The sequence below is a fragment of the Elephantulus edwardii genome, unplaced genomic scaffold (genome assembly GCF_000299155.1).
Source record: "Elephantulus edwardii isolate Elephantulus edwardi_28Jun2011 unplaced genomic scaffold, EleEdw1.0 scaffold00520, whole genome shotgun sequence".
Classification (NCBI taxonomy): domain Eukaryota; kingdom Metazoa; phylum Chordata; class Mammalia; order Macroscelidea; family Macroscelididae; genus Elephantulus; species Elephantulus edwardii.
The window spans coordinates 193523-211463 of record NW_006400270.1 but is presented as its reverse complement, the minus strand read 5'-3'; the positions used below and the strand labels follow the sequence as shown (position 1 = coordinate 211463).

The 17941-nt window shown below is 40.8% G+C and overlaps 1 pseudogene; it reads right to left on the bottom strand.

Annotated features, from left to right (window-relative positions):
* Positions 1-265: 265 nt before the first annotated feature.
* LOC102874331 lies at positions 266-2351 on the bottom strand (annotated as a pseudogene).
* Positions 2352-17941: the final 15590 nt, after the last annotated feature.

Genomic DNA, 17941 nt, shown 5'->3' with positions numbered 1-17941 from the left:
AAATTTTATTAGTTTTAATGAACATTTACAGGGATTTTGGGTTTTCATTCCTTCATTGCTGCACTCAAGGCTCTTTTGACAAGAATAAGTTAGTGCCACCCTGGTCTCTGAGAGACACTCTGAAGCCCAGTCCCGAAGAAACAGAGTGGAGAGAACTTTCTGCTACGCCTCACCTCAGTGAGCCTTTTTGTAAGTACTTCCAACATTTCACAGAGAAGGTTCACCCCGCCTCACAACAGAGGCTGGCTAAGGCTGGGGGTCAGCTCTACTGTGGTGCGCAGCTGAGATTTCCCGGTTTGCTTTGCTTTTTGACCTTGGTGATGCCAGCTTCCATCCCACTTGAGTATTCCGAACGTAAGATTTCGGCAAGGCTGTGCTTCCTCTGGGTTTTCCTGTGAAGGTCAGGCCTTCTCAGATGTGCTTTCCTCTTCTTTAGAGTTGAGAAACTAAGATTTGTGGGGGCATCTCTCAGCCCAAAGCTCTTGGCCACATGTCCAAGGTGGAGGCACCGGACATGGAAGATGTGCTTCAGCTCCTTTGGGTAGGTGGCGTAGGCTCGGATAAGGACTGCAGGGCTCTCTTTGCCCAGGAGACTCTCGCTTCACTGGAGTGCAAGTAATCTTTAAATACCGTCTGTAAGACTGTGGCTCGCTTTCGGATTTCCTGGGGGGCCAACAGCATGGGATTTCTGGTTTCCCCATTGCCTTCCTTTAAAACAATCATCTCTCGTCAAAACAGACAAAATATCTTCCATCTTAATCTCAGAAATATTGATTTTGTGAGAAGCCAACGAGTTGACATATTCTGCCTCCGAAGGAGCCAAAGTGAGCAGGCTGCTCCCATGGCAGCCAATCTGGGCAGTTCTTCCAATCCGGTGGATGTATTCTGCAGGTGAAGATGGAGCGCTGTACTGAACAATCCATGTGACTTGAGGGAGATCTAAGCCTCAAGCTGCAACATCCGTACTAAGAAGGACACCTGTTTTGGAATGCGAAAATTCGTGAAACACTGCTGTTCGTTCCTCCTGTTCCATGTTGCCATGCAGCCGTAGGAATTTTAATCGCATGGAGGCAGATGGTAACTTCCCTGATGCTGGGGGCCCGCGAGCTGCTCAGCAGGGTCTGGAGGAAGAGGTTGTAGTGGAACTCCACCAGCTCACAACTTGAGAAAAAGATGATCATCTTCTGGTCTTTTTCAAACTTGCATTTCTCAAGGATGAAGGCTACTAGGCAGACAAGCCTCGGTTTGCTGGGAACGATTGTCACATGCTGGTCAAGACTCTCTGGTATCGCGAAGCTCTCCGACTTACCACTAGTTTGTGGATGAGAAACTTCCTGTGCTGCTTTGTCCTTCACATTGCACTGATCATGGCTCTCATCCAGGACAGAAGTACTGACTGGATTGTGCAAACTGATATTAGCTAGCCAAGTTACACCTTCAGTGAGTGTTGCTGAGAGCAAGACATTCTGTCCTTTCTTGCATTCTGCATTTATAGCATTGAGTATCACTGTGACGTCCTTTTCAAAACCCAAATCCAAGATTCTGTCTGCTTCATCCAAAATCAGCCATTGTAGCCGACTGAAATGAATGTTCTTTGTAGATTTTATATGATCTACCATATGTCCAGGAGTTGAGATAAGGATATTTATTCCTTTGCGGAGTCTGGCCTTTTTTTTTAATTTTCTCTTCTCTCCACCCATCAACACTCCAGGTACAATCTAGGTAAATGGCTTAAGCAGTTTCTGGACAGTGTCAAAGCTTTGTAAAGCTAACTCTCTTGTTGGAACTAGTACCAGAGCATAGGGACTGTCACTGCGCTGTATTTTTAATTTCATTGCTTGGAGGAACTGACCTACAGGGATGCAGTAGGCAAGAGTTTTACCTGAACCTGTCTGCGCTCTCACAAGAGCATCTCTGCCTCCCAGTAATGCAGGAATACTTTGCTTCTGAACACTGGTCATACTGGACATTTTTAGGACTGTATTTATTGTGGAAATCAGATGTGGGTGGAGGTCCAGCTCCTGAAAAGCATCTGAGGTAAACACTTTCTCTTGCACCTGCTTTACTGCAGGTCTGGGAAGTTCTAGAATTTCAGGGTTGTTTTTAAACAAAGATGAAGTCTTAATACATGGTTTCTCCTCTTGGTTTACATTACCGGTGCCAGATAAGTACTTCTTAGGAGAAAATTATTTTTGTGCCTTTTCCTTAAAAGTCTTCCGAGTTTTTGTAATACCAGATTTCTTGGCGGGGGAAAACAGTGTTTCATGCCTCCTCTTCACTGGAGTAGCCTCGCTGGGTGTGTGGCACTTTCTTTTGGTAGCCTTTGCTTGCCCTGGGCCAATAGGCGACATCATGATACATGGAGAAGCATCTGAAATTGTCAATAATTTCATCTTGCTTGGATCTACAATCAACACCAGCACCCTTGGTACCAGCCGCTTCACATGACCTGGAGGGGGTTTGGAGAACGGCTTCGAGGCGGAGGCCTCAGCCTCAATAATGTTGAGGAGCAAGTCATCGGCGGCTGCCATGGCTGGCCAGAGGCGGGAGGCAGCCCTGAGACGTGGCAGGACAGCGAGCGTTCACATGGCCGGGCGGTGCTCGAATATTTTATAAATTCTAGATATAAGTCCCTTGTCTGACATGTTATTACCAAATATAAGTTTTTGGATGTGCATAAGGATTTGATTCTTAGAAGGTCCCATTCATCTATTTTATCCTCTCCTGGTTGTAGATTTTTCAGGAGTCTTTCTTTCTATAAACTTGATAATGGCTTTTACTTTGCCACCTTTTGTGTCTGGCTCAATCATAGACGAACATAACACCCACGGAACAAATGGTGGAGAATTTATTTCCTTCCTAGCAGTCTTGTGACTAGAAGTTGGAAGCACAGTTGGCCTGCATGTACAATGTGGACAGACAAACAAGTATACAGTTACTATGTGAGATACATTCCAAGAACTTCTCTATTTTCATTTCCTTTATTAAATGACAGTTCTAAAGAGCTAAATTACTTTCACAGCCTAGTAACAGCCATTAATTACATTTTAAAAGCTCTTTCATTTTAAAAGCTTTCTTAAAATTGACTCCAACTTGATTTTATTGTGTGAAACCACTACTCCTGAATAAACTGCTAGTTTTAAAATCAAAGTCATGTAATATTAGTTCTCCTGTGCTTCTCATCTATCTATCTATGCTCCTAGCCATCCGTTCCAGAAGTTGAACCAATCTTATGGTCTGGAATATCTATTGCAGGGACCAAGATTGTCTCATCAATCATCTACTTTGAAGATGGAAAAGTTCAAATTATCAAACCATTCAAGAAATCTGTAATAGCCAGGTACACATCTTATTAAAATGTAAAGTGGTTATAGAGTTAAACTTTATCTCCCTTATTTTGGACATATTGCTCAAAGAGGCTATTTCTTGGGAGTGGGCATCATGCTTCGAAAGGTAGAGAGTCATTGAAAAACAGAGGAAGACCCCCAATCGGATGGACTGAGACAGTGACTCAGGAATGAACTCAAGTGTATCAGAGATGGTGAGGATGGCACAGGATCTGACAGGCTTCAGATCTGTTGTACATAGGGTCACTGTGAGTCTGATTTGACTTGACAGCACCTAACAACAGCAACAAGAGGTAAACACCCTCTGCTTCTCAACAAGTCTCCCTTCAGACAGTCACAGAAATTTTGCAAATAAGACATACAAAACAGTATGTTAAAATAATCTCTGAGTATTTTGTGCTATGTCCACGTTTGAGGTCTCACATGGCATACAGAGGGGAGAGATGAAGAAAAATTTTTTTTTAGATGAAGAAAATTGAAATCATGATGCCATTCCCAGGAAGTCTCATTTCTTAAATTGAATTTATTGTGAGTCATGTTCAAAGATTGTTTAAAATTATACCAATTGGCTTATCTTTTTTTCCCTGTAGTCATGAATGTTCATTAATTTTAACCCCATAAAGCCTACTTTTCAAGACTTTCATTTCCTGATAAACATTGACAATTAGAAGCAATTCAAAGACTCATGGGTTCTTTAAGTCTATTGCGACATACATTTAAATTAGGCCATATTTACTAATTCTTAGTGCTTTCTTTTTCCTGTTCTATGACTGTCAATGTTACTAGTTGAATTCACTATGTTCTAAACTTCTGCAGAACAAGGAATTTGCTCAATTTCTTTGAAACAAAATGCAGAAAAGTATATGCTTGTATTAATAATGAGCAGAAATTTTTGAACAGTGTTTTAGATATCCAGTGTCAAAAATCATACTTTACAGAATCTCTTCAAGATAATTTAATGACAGAAACAAAATTGTTACATGTGAAATAATAACAATAGTGTTTTTGTTATTCTTGTTATGTGCCATCAAGTCAGAATCAACTCATAGCTGACCCTCCAATGAGTTTTTAGAGAATATAAGTTGCATGGGAGGAGATTGTCCATATTTTCGTTCTCAGAGGAACAGTTGGTCAATTCAAAGCAACTGCCTTTGGGTTGTCAATGCAACTCCTTACCATTAGACCACAAGAATTCCATAGTAATAGTAAGGAATTATAATTAGTATTATTAATTATATAATTAGTAAGAATTATAAATAGTAAGTCCTCTCCCAAACACCGCAGTCTCAACTTTCAGAAGTCTCAGTTATAGGTATGAGACCTCCAGGTTTTTATTTTTCAATGCACAGACAAACAGATTTAGAATTTGGGAGTTTTTAACAAAAATGAGGTTAAAGTACACATGATCTTAAACTCTCAGTAACAAGTTTCTGTGTGGTCTCCAGATTTTTTCTATATAGAGACAAATAGACCTAGGGTTTGTTTTTTGAAAGTAGTTAAACTACATGGTCTTATACTATTTAATCTTTCATAACAAAATGAGTATCCTTATATTTTATTTCATAGGCATTTACCTCGTTCTCTGTAACAGCTACATATAGTATTTAATAATAAAAGTGAATTAGTGTTTAACTGTGTATTTTTAAAGTTAAAATCCTGGGAATATTGGAGGTAAAATACACATGAATACATGCACATATGCATATACAAGTGTACTTATGATATCAATAATCTTAACTGTGCACCTTTTATTTTTACCTAGTTTTCTGATCATTTTTTCACCTCAATAAAGGACTTTAGAGAGAGAAACAGAGATTCTTTGGTAGAATTCTTGCCTTCTGTGCTGGCATTCTTGGAAAAGGACATCATGATTAAAAAAGAAGTGAAGGAGAGGAAAATTATGAACAAAATAGGTTATCACAATTACTGTGGGAATAGCAGTGATTGGGAAAATGGTAGAGGATTGTGTAAGGTTTTGATCTGTAGGGCATAAGGTTATTATTGAAGTGGGATCAACTCAAGGTACCTAACAATAACACACTCATGAACCAGGTTTAATTCTTGGTCTGTGCACCTCATGTGCAGCCATCACTCATCAATGGAAGCCTGCATATTGGTGTAATGCTGACCAATTCCAACAGAGCATCTAGACTAATATGGCATAGGGAAAAGGTATGGAGTTCTATTGTCAAAAATCAGCCAACAAGAATGAATCACAGTGGTTTAAAAAGTCAGGATCCAACTCCATGGCAACTAATGATAACAAATTACTTTGCCAAAAAAGGAAAAAAAAAATAAAGTGGAAAATGATAAAAATTTGGGTTAGATGACTTCAGTTGGAATACAAGGGGTTGGGCTTTTAAGAAAGGTCTTTAACATCTCTCAACATCATCTCTGAAGAAATAAAAATAGTTAATTCATGGGAAAGACCGATATGAACCATGGAATCTGATTAAATACTGGTTGTCACAATAATAGTTCTTTAGTCTCCATGAGACTAATATTGAGGGAAGTGAGGTAAGAGTTTCTTTTTCCTGAGGAAAGAGTTAGGAAATAGGTTTATTTCTAAAATTAACCTATTATAATCGTTGAGCAGAAACAACTCATAGTTTGCCTTCCATTGGATGTTGGTAGCTGCAAATTGAGTGGGAAGAGATTTCACAGGGAGCTCCTGGTGGACTCTCTCTTCTAGAGGTGCTACTTTTGAGTTAGCAGTGTAACTCACTGTGGATTACGCCACTAGAATTCCCAAATAGATTAAAAGAGAGAGGGGGGAAATCAAACATGAATGAAATTATAAAGCTGTCATTAGAATGTTTTCCTTTCTTTATCATGCTCTTACTGAGATGCTTTTCAACTCAGGATTGGGAGGCTGGATTAGATCTGAAACATTAAGCACCTTGCCACTACCAGGTGTTCGTCATTATTAGCACCTACTTAGGGTGCGTCTGATACAGGCTATGGTCTTCACAATCACTTATTATGCATCAGAGAGTTGGACAATGACCAGGAAGGATAGAAGGAGAATTGATGCCTTTGAGCTGTGGTGCTGGAGAAGAGTATTGAGAATAGCACGGACTGCTAGGAAAACAAACAGATTTGTCCTGGAAAGGGTTAAACCGGGTGGCTCCTTGGAGGCAAGGATTCCGAGGCTCCCTCTAACATACTTTGGACATGTTGTGAGGAGAGACCTGTCCTTGGAGAGGGACATCATGCTTGGGAGGGTGGAGGGACAGCGCAGGAAAGGAAGGCCCTCAATGAGGTGGATTGATTCAGTGACTGGGATAATTGGGATGGGAGTGTCAGAGACAGTGCGATTGGCACAGGACAGAGCGGAGTTTAGGGCTGTTGTACATAAGGTCGCGATGAGTCGCAAGAGACTCGATGGCACATAACAACAACAACAACACTTAGCACTTTATTTGGAGGACAAGAATTTACCAGAGTTTACCTTTAAAGGGAACATTCCAAGATTTTGGAAGTTCTGGATTTATCTATTAATATTCTAGAGATCCATATTGATTACCAATCAAAGAAAAGGTCATCCAACAGAATGTGTAATTACCAAACAATATTATTTTTTTATTATTATTAAATTTTATTATTTTTAATGAATTTTGGATTTTGGGTTTTCATTCCTTCATTGCTGCACCATTCTCTCCACCCTCCTCCCCAGTTCATTCTTCTTCCCCCGCCATCCGAATGTGCTGAAGATTATCCAAAAATGAGTGAAATGGAAAAAAAAAATGACAGAGAACTGTGAGAAGTGTAAACTGGGTTTGGAAGAGGTTATGGCAGTACAGACGTCATAGCCAATGTCGGATCTTGACTGAAAGCAGAGCGTACCAGAGGAATGTCCATTTCATTGATTACGCAAATGCATTTGTCTGTTTAGATCACAACAAATTGTGGATAACCTTGAGAAGAATGGGAATCCAAGAACAATTAATTGTACTCATGCAAAATTTGTCCTTGAACCAGAAACGAATCATCAGAACAAAGCAAGGAAACACTACATGGTTCAAAATCAGGAAAGGAGTGTGTCAGGGATGGGTCATAACTCCATACTTTTTCAATCTATATGTGGAACAGTTATGCAGGAGGCTGAACTTTATAAAGAGAAATGTGGCATTAGAATTGGAGACTCATTAGTAACCTGCATTATGCAGATTACACAACCTTGCTTGCTGAAAAGGAGTAGGATCTGAGATATTTTATGCAGAAGATCACGGACTGTAGTCTTCCATATGGTTTGAAGCTCAACATCAAGAAGACAAAGATTCTCACTACTGGGCGAATTGAGGGCACCCTGATAGATGGAGAAGAGATTGAGACTGTTAACAATTTCAACGTGCTTTGTTTCACAATCAACACTCTTGGCACCAGCAGTCAAGAAATAAAAAGACTAATTGTATTAGGAAAATCTGCTATCAGGGACCTCTCCTGAGTGTTGAAGAGCAACAATGTCAGTCTAGAGGCTACGGTGATCTTGATCCAGGCCATGGTCTTCATAATTACTTGCTATGCATCAGAGAGCTGGACAATGAATAAGGATGTCATAAGGAGAATCAATGTCTTTGTGTTGTACTGCTGGAGAAGAGTATTGACCATACCATGGATGGCTTAGAGAACAAACAGGTCTGTCCTGGACAGGGTAAAACCAGGCTGCTCTTTGAAGGTAAGGATTTTGAAATTCTGTCTCACATATTTTTCGCATGTTACCAAGAGGAATCAGTCCTTGGAGAAGGACATCATGCTTGGAAAAGTGGAGGAACAGCGCAGGAGAGGAAGACCCTGGATGAGATGTACTGATACAGTAATTGGGGCAATGGAAGTAGGTCTGTTGGGAACAGTTTAACTGGCTCAGGGTAGGGCAAGAGTCAGAGCAATTGTGTATAGGGTTCCTATAAATCACAGTCAACTCAACAGTCAGCACACACTAACTAACATGTAACATTTATACTATTATTTGCCACATGGTATAAAATAATACATCTAAACTCAGCATCCTCTAGTTCATTTAATCTAACAGAGGCACCTATGGGATGATTTAAAGAAACAATCACAAAAATAAGTTTATGCTTTACATCTAGTTCTGTCCAGTGATCTTAAAGCTTATTACCTTTACTCACCAGCTTTATCATCTGTAATCTATATTACTTTAAGATGAAATAGACTAAGTTCTCAGTGTAAATTTCTTACTCTTTCTGTTTTGTTGTTGTTAGGTGCCATTGAATCACCTGTGGCTCATAGAGACCCTATATACAACAGCTCTAAACCCTGCTCTATCCTGTGCCAATCTTACTCTCTCTGATACACCTACCCTGATTACCCCAGTCACTGAATCAATCTACCTCATAGGGGGTCTTCCTCTCCTGCACTGTCTTTCCACCCTCCCAAGATTGATGTCCCTCCTTGCAACATGTCCAAAATATGTCAGATGAAGGTTCAGAATCCTTGCCTCCAAGGAGCAGCCTGGTTTAACCCTACCTAGAATGAACCTGTTCATTTACTTAGCAGTCCATGGTATGGTCAATGCTCTTCTCCAGCACCACAGCTCAAAGGCATCATTTCTCCTTCTGTCATCCCTAGTCATTGTCCAGCTCTCTGAGGCATAGCAAGTTATTGCCAAGATCATGGTCTTTATCAGGTGCACCTTGGTCTCCAAAGTGACATCATTGTTTTTCAGTACTTTGGAGAGGTCCCTAACAGCAGACTTTCCCATCGCAATACATCTTTTCATTTTCTGGCAGCTGGTGCCAAGAGTGTTGATTGTGGAGCCAAGCAGATATTGTTTCTACAGTATAGTTAATTATTTATTATAGTTTTAACGCCTTTATAAGACGTGATAGAAGAAAATTTAAGAATAAAAAAATACTTGCCTCATTTTTAGCTGTTTTTAAAGGATAAAGGATAAAGGAGTCCTTTCCAGAATGAACATTTCATTTCAATTCCTACAGAAGGAGACTTGAACTTATTACAAGTTATCAATGCATGTTACAAATAGAATAAGCACAAGGAAAATTTATTCAGCTTTGAAAGTAAAATTTTGATTCCTAAATCATTCCCTTAAATAAAGTTTAAAAAAATGTTTAGAAGATAGAACAAGGGGAACAGCTGCATTTCGTAATGTTGTTGTTAAGTGCTGTCGAGTCATAGGCAACGTTATGTACGAAAGTCCTCAACACTAGTGTGACTTTCATCCTTTCTCCTGGCTCATAGGGTTTCCGGAGGCAAGCTATTATGGAAATAGATGCCACTCCTGCTTCCAAGCTTGTTTTAATCGAGGAGCTTCACCAAACATTGTCCGCCATGAGTAACCATTAACACATTTGACACATCAGTGTCACAGTGTTCAGCTTCACAGCAACCACAAGTTATTATTTTCTTATAGGGAGGTTCATTTTGGTCTCCTCTGTGAGCTCTGACTCAAAATGTCCCATGTCAGTCCATGTCATTTCACCAATACCTAATAGGTCAATACTCATGGATTCCATTTCTTTCTTAACAATGCCCAATTCACACAAAGATTTTACTCTTAGAAGATATCATCTATCTATTATGTTGTTGTTTTTGTTGTTATGTGCCATCGAGTCGTTTGCGACTCATAGTGACCCTATGTACAACAGCCCTAAACCCTGCTCTATCCTGTGCCAATCGCATTGCCTCTGACACACCCATCCCGATCTACTCCTAATTCTCCTGGAAATCTGGAGGACAACCGACTAGAAGAGATCTATATTTGTTGCCATTCCAAAGAAAGGTGACTTGACAGAGTGTGGAAATTATTGAACAATATCCTTAATATCACATGGAAGCAAGATTCTGCTGAAAATTATTAATCTTGGCAGAAAGCAGAGAGTACCAGAGCAAAGTCTATCTGTGCTTCATTGACTATGCAAAGGTTTTTTACTGTGTGGATCACAACAAGCTATGGCTGACTCTGAGAAGAATGGGAATCTTAGAAGATTTGACTGTGCTTATGCAAAATTGGGTTCAATATTATGCATGGTTCAAAATTGGGAAGGGGGTCTGCCAGGGTTGTATTCTGTCTCCATACCTTTTCAGTCTGTTTGCAGAACAGATCATCCTAGACAGTGGGCTGTATGAGGAGGAATGTGGCATCAGGATTGGTGAAAGATCCATCAACAACCTTCATTATGCATATGGTATAACCCTGCTTGCTGAAATTGAGAAGGACCTGAAGCGCTTGCTACAGAAGGTCAAAGACTGCAGCCTTCAATACAGATTAAAGCTCAACGTTAAGAAAACCTAAAAAAAAGAAAACCTAAAGATTCTTGCCACTGGGTCAATTGGCTACATCAGTATGGATGGTGAAGAGATTGAGATAGTTAACAGTTTTAGTTTGCTTGGACCCATAGTCGACATTCTTGATACCAGCAGCCAGGAAATCAAGAGACAAATTGCATTGGGAAAGTCAGCTGTCAGGGACCTCTTCAAAGTACTAAAAAGCAACAAAGTCAGGCTGGAGACTATGGTGCGCCTGATTCAGGCTATAGTCTTCTCAGTTGTGTGCTATGCATCGGAGAGCTGGACAGTGACTAGGGATGATAGAAACAGATTGATGCCTTTGAGCTGTGGTGTTGAATATACCATGAACTGCTAGGAGAACAAACAGGTTTGTCCTGGAGAGGGTGAAGCTGGGCTGCTCCTTGGAGTGAAGGATTCTGAAACTTTGTCTGATATACTTTGGGCATATTGCAAGTAGGGACTAGTCCTTGGAGAGGGACATCATGTTTGAGAGACTGGAGGGACAGTGCACGAGAGGAAGACCCTTGATGAGATGGATTAATTCAGTGATTGAGGTGGTGGGAGTAAGTATGTTGGAGACACTGAGGTTGATACAGCATAGAGCAGGGTTTAGAGCTCTTGTACATAGGGTTTCTATAAGGCGCAAGAGACTCAATAGCCGGCACATAGCAACAACAACGGTTACTTTTGAAAGTCTATTTATGCATAGATTGTTATTGTGTGTGTAAAGCCAGAACTGGCACATAGATGATTGCCCCCCAACAGATTTTCAGAAGTTGTAAAACACATGGGAGACAATTATCCATCTTTCTTCCACAGAGCAGTTGGTATTCAAACCACTAAGCCACCAGACCGCCCAATACCATAGATTGTTGTTAGGTATCGTCAAATGGAAATCAATTCATAACTGACCTCTCAGCGGGTTTCGGAGGCAGTTAATTGCATTGAGGATATTATCCATCTTTCTCCTTCAGAGCAGCTGACAGATTTAAAAAAACATGTCTTTGGATTGTCAAGACAATTCCTTATCACTATGCCACCAGGGTTCCCTTTGCAGTAGATTGTTGTTGTATACTGTAAAATCGGAACCGAGACATAGCTGACCCTTTGGTGAGTCTTCAGAGGCAGTTAATCGCACAGGAGAAGATTGCCCATTCTTCTTCCATGGAGCAGCTGGTGGATTTGAGCCATATGCCTTCGATAGTGCAGTGAAGCTTTTTGCCAGTAGGCCACCATAGGTGCCATAGGCCACCTATGCCATAGACTAGGGCTTCTAATTTTTTTTTCCTATTTGCTCTCTGATGATCTTTGTGGTTTTTTACTTTACCTCTATGTCCCTGATCAATCTTGAGTTGATTTTTTTTGTATATGAAATATGAATTTTTCACCAGTTTTCTACAGACACTTGTTCAATTTTGCCAGCACCATTATTTAAAGATGTTGTCATTTCCCTATTTAATGAATTTCATCTCCTTGTCAAAGATCAGTTGACCATAAGTGAAAGGATTGATTTCTTATGGATTCTTGGATCTATTTTATTTGTCTATGTGTCTTTCATTGTACCACTACCATCCTGTTTTGATTACTATGACTATGTAGTAAGTTTTGAGAACAGGGGTATGATGCTTCCTATTTTGGGGTTTGTTTTTCCCCCTTTTTTAGTAGAGCTTTGCTTATTCAGAGAAAGAAAACTCTCATTCTTAAAGAACTAATTTATAACCTGAGGTTCTTCCCCTAAAACAGCCACCTATCTCCTCACCTGAATTTCACCCTTTCCTCTTCCTAACCACCCTTTTTACCCCAACCGTCAGGAGCTTCAGAAGCTGGTCTGTAAGGTCTGACTGCTCAACTTTAAGTAAACACACAAGCAGAATTAGCACCAACCCTGAGCTTGCTGAAAAACCAACTCCCAGGGCTCTCTTCACATCTATTGTATGAGAAATGACACTTTAACAAGATGCTCAGGGGGTTCCTTAAGCTTGAGATACTGTCCTATGCAAATTTCATTAACCTCAATCTAAGTGAGTCTCTGCTGCTGTAACATGGTATTCCTCTTCCCTGGTTTCAGGGAGTTTTACAATGACTCGTCTAGGATTACTTTTGGAAATAAAATCAACACACAACTAATATAGACACATATATCGCAAACACTACAGAGCTGAGGGTCAGATGATGTTCTTTACATGTGATACCATCTTCTAAAGCTGTCACCTACAACTGTCACTACTTCTCTGACACCTACTTCCTTCTTTCTTTCCCCAAACCAGAGCCCTCTAGTATTTAATACTGCTGATACATATATGACAAATGGGAGGAGACAGAACTGGACTGCACTACTATCTTCTTGGTCTTGCTAGTGCATTTTCCCATCTACAGCATATGACTACTTCATAGAAATGGGCCCTTGGTTTTCTGAATAATTCTGATGCCAAATAGAAATTTTCACCTTGAGAGCATAGTCCATATGCTTGCCAGCAGATTGGTTAACTCTAAAAGAGAAGTGTAAATTCATGATTGGTGTAAGGTTTTGGCACTTGGAAATCACTAAGGTTAGTTAGAAAATGTTTTGAAGATATGTAGAACTAGAAGAAGGGAGAGAAGAGAAGGAGGTAAAACAAGAAAGTAGACCTAATAACATCTACATCTGTCACAGCGGAATCCTCACCATCTCAATATAGGATGATTCCCTCGTTAGTAAAAATAATAAGTGATCAATAGTTATTGAGTAGCTGAAGAATACAGGCATTCTTCTTGTCAGTGCTTAACATTAGAACATTAGAAACTGATTTAGATTCATTATTTTTACAAAGAAACCCACTATACTTTGAGATGACAGCAAGAAGCAAACTACTCTTTATTAGAATACAAAAGACTCAAAACTCAGACCTAGCTTTTGATGTCATACTTCTGCATCTTTTCATATTTATTGAAAATTTGTTTATTCAAGTAAACAGCCAGTAGATCACAGATTTAATCTTGTCAGCTTCATAATTTTCTCCCTATATAAATCAAAGGACTCCTAAGAAAAAGTGTCAGAGTTCTGATTCTTCAAGAAATCTGAAGGTGACTCATCATCACTCCTATCCTTAATGAAGCTTATTAAAATTCCTCTCACTCCAAAAAATAATACCCAAACATGTGAAACAGCTCCCATAGACACAAATGTATGTGCATCTAATTCAGTGAGCTCTCCAAAAAGAATGAACTTATTCCCACTCATTTTGGTGTATTATTATTATTGCTAATAAAAGTCATATATTTACTTTTTTTTCTCTTATGGTCTTTTTACTTGCTGTTTATAGTAATTCTACATATCAGAAATAAGCCAAAAACTCAAGAATGGTGGACATAATGTCACATAAATACTATAAATTATATACAATGAATTTATAGTATATAATAGTATGAAAATATATACCCTAAATATTTTTCACATCCTAGATTCTAGTGAGCAGAGCAGTTACAGTCTACCCTGACCATCCTCAGGGGGGAGAGTAGAGAGTCAGCTATTCCTGCTGACCTGAACCACTGAGCACATGTATGTAAAATGAATGACTCATAACTATAGTGCAACCATCCCGACACCACCAAAATCAAGTTATTCTTACATAGAGAAATAAACCCAAACCTCATTTTAACATAACCCCTCCCCTCAGTCTTTCTCCTTTCTCCGTACAGTGCTATCCATGCTGGAAAGTCATTGCCTGTGGTTGGCAGGAACATTCTTCTCCTCCTCTCTCAAAAGAATACATTTTGTTTTCAGAACTCAAATGCTTTGTCATTTTGGATGGTACTATGCTGGTCTCCTACTTCAGAGTATAAAGAACTAAATGAATATTTGTGAAAGTTATTCTTCCAAAGATTTCCTATAATTGGATCTAATATTTTACCATAAAATGATGGAAAACAGTGTAAGGATAATAATATAAAATGATACAATCAAGCTATAGCATATTGTATACAGCCAGGAATATTAACAAGATATTTATTTGTGTCATTATTTTCCAATACTTTTTGCACAGGACAGGTATACTGCTTGCGGGGGGAGGGGGTTGTGGTGAGTGTGTGTGTGTGTATGTGTGTTTGTTTTATTCATCATCTCATATTTGTTTAGTTCCTGTCTTTTTGCAAAGTCAGAGACATACTGAGTCTTCATTCTTTCTCATAAATTTCCTCTGATATTCTTAATTAATTTCATTTTCACTTGATTCACATGTAAAAAAATAGTGATTTGATCATAGAATTATGAAAGTAAGCTGAAAATTGTTTGATGGTCTGACTTTTTCAAAATTAAATTTCTGAAATAAGAGCCTTTTAGAATAAAGTGTTAATTTCAACCTTTGGCACAAACATACTCCTTTTCTAAAACAGAAATTTGGGGTCCAATGCTTAGAATTATATATCATGTGAATATGAAGACTGTAGACATCTGACTTTTACTCACTCAAATCTCATCTGAAAGTAAAAAATACACAATTAGAAGATTTCATTGTCACCTTTTCATTTGCTCTGCCTTAATCTCGCTTGCAGATCAACCTGGCAATATCCTGAGCAGGATCCTGCAAACTCCGACAAGAGGTTTCTTGGATATTTAGACCCTCATTTGGAGTACTGAACAACCAAAACATGGTTTTTTTTCCTCTTGTTAGTATTATGGGGTTATCACTTAGGAAAGTTTAGTTCCTTTGCCTTTTGATGACCACTAGTCTCAGATGACAAGAGCTCCAGAGGAGACATTTTGCTCTAGGTGGTGCGGGGTTAGAGTATCTTTTTCTCATAGAAAGCGGAGGAAGCTAGGCTTCTGGCCCACACGCCAGCACGGGAACTTGACAAGAAGAAAAGCGTCACTCCTTCCAAGCCCGCCTGTGGTGATACAGAGCAGCCTGCTAAAGGAATGATGTAGGAAGCCGGCAAAAGAAAGCTTCCCAGGTACTGTTAAAAATCAAAGGGCTTGAGATGAGAGAGATCTGTTTGCAGGTTGAGTGACCAGCAAACTTGTTTCTATGGAGCTGATCCTGAACAGTTTACAAGATTTTAGCTGGGGCCTGGCATGCCAGACGCTCCAAATCAACCTTTGGGAAGTGGCATTGCCCGGAAGGTGGAGAGGTGGGGGTTGGGGTGGTGTGCCAGCAAAGAGGCGCCTCCAATCCTGCCACGCTGCCAAGGCAAACAGAATCGCCCAGACTGGCAGACAAGTCCTTTTAGGGGGCGCAGAAGACCAGCGATCAGGGGTCATTTTTTAAATTTCTTTTTCTTTTCCAAGCCCCCTGAGATGGATTCTGAGAGCCTGGGACCCGGAGCGCTAGGCGGAGGAGGACGATGGACGCAATGGACCGTGCCGGGCAGCCTACAGGGGGCGCGCGGTCACCGCGGAAGCCGGTTCCCACTGTCCACCCGGCCCAGGTCCCGCCAGGCTCGGATCTGCGGAGCGCGCGACCGGGTAGCGGCCGCCCTCCCCTTGTCCCTGTTGGTTCCTTTGCTCGGGAATTCATTCTAGAATTGTATTTTAAACCAGAGTACGAAGAAAAGCTGTGAGGAGACTGATAAGGTCGCAAAATCACATGCCAAAACCGGCCTATCCTTCCCAGTTTTCAATTCCAACATACCAGAAAACTGCCTTGCTGTAATTATATTGCGGGTTTGTTTGGGGTCTAGTGGATAAGGAATTGAGTTGCCAGACCAAAGGAGAGCGGTTCAAATGCGCCCTTGTTCTGCGAGAGACTGGTGAGCAAATTGATTCTGACTCAAAGGCAATGAGTCCGTTTTCTTTTCCATAGAATATAAGAATGTTGCGTAGGAGAAAGTGGTTTTAGGTGCCATAGAGTCGATTTTCCACAAGAAGACTGTGCTTTGTTGTGTGCGTGCGTGAGTGTGCGTGACTGTGTTTCTGCTTTGGCATGCATAGAAAGCTTGGGAAAACAAGCGGCCATTCCTTTGGGATACTTTGGAATATATTCATCTCTCTTTCTCCAATCTTGGGAACATTTCCGAAGCAAAAGGATCTGGAAAAACAGGGTAATGGTGAGCGCAGTCAATGGTGATTAATTTTATAAAACACAATCAGTGGGAATGAGTGTATGAAATAGTGTGAATGAAGGATACTGTGAAACACAATGTATACGAACTTTGAATGCAAACCAATATAAAATAATATTTTTTTTTTAGTCGGGAAAAATGCTATGGAGGGAGGGGAGAAGCACGCTGTCACTGGCTGCATGTTGGGTCAAAAGTGATGTAGATTCAGAAGCCAAAGATTGAACCTGTCCTGTAAGGAGAGGTTCTCCCCCTGCAGCTATAGCTTCTTCCATGTTCCCTTGCCATTCTTCGCACCACTGATGCCACCGTCCTCAGTTCTCTGTCCTGACTGCCACTTGGGCTCTGTCCTCTGTCGCTGCCTCCACTCCAGTTCCGGGCGAAAGGGCTCCCATTATTTCTAACGGGGTGGGGGACAGAACGGGCTAGATCTCCAGACCTAAACGGGATTTTATAACCTAGGGCTTTCACCTGTAGACATCTAAAACTTTCACGCCTTCACACTGAGCTGGGCTCACCAAGGTGTGTATGAGAGATCCAGTGACTGTTATTGAGCTAAACAAACTCTTACTTAGGTGACCCTCCAGAGGATTTTCAGAGACAGTTAATCTCATGGGAGGAGATTGTCTATCCTTCTCTCACAGAACAGCCCCTGGATTCGGTGGATTCAAATGGCGTTATGTTGAGCTGGAAGCTCAGCTCCTTACCACTAGGCCACCAGAGGACAAATGACAATTTTTGGACCAAAGAGTTGGAGGGAGAATTAAAAAGAAGCTAATTTCTAGAAAAAAAGTCCTTTTGGAGAGGTCCAACAGAGAGACACCTCCCAAGCAGATCTCCTCTGTCCTTTATTGATTCTTTTAGGCCTCTCATCCCCACCCCCTACTTCATGTCCTGTTTGTTTTAGTTACGAAACTCTGTGGCCACCTCAGTTGTGACTGCAAAGTAACCTTGAAACACGCCAGCTTGAATGTCAGAGAAAAATCGCAGTCTCTCAACCTTCGGCCGCAGCTGGCAGAGCTCCCGCGGGCCACCGGCCGCCTGCTGCTTCGCGCATTGCCGGGGGCCGGCCTACCGGGAAGCTGCTGGCCGAACAGGACCGACCGCGCCGCTGCGCTCCCACCGAGGCCACTACTGGTCTCAGCTGTAACCGGGGAGGAGCTTCCCGTGAGCCGCAGCCACGGGAAAGGTGTGTGCCCAATTTTTCAAAATAAGACAGTGCTTTACAAATTGGCGCTGTCAGTGCTTGGTGTTTTCACAACAAGAGAGCTCTGAGAGCGAAAAAACTT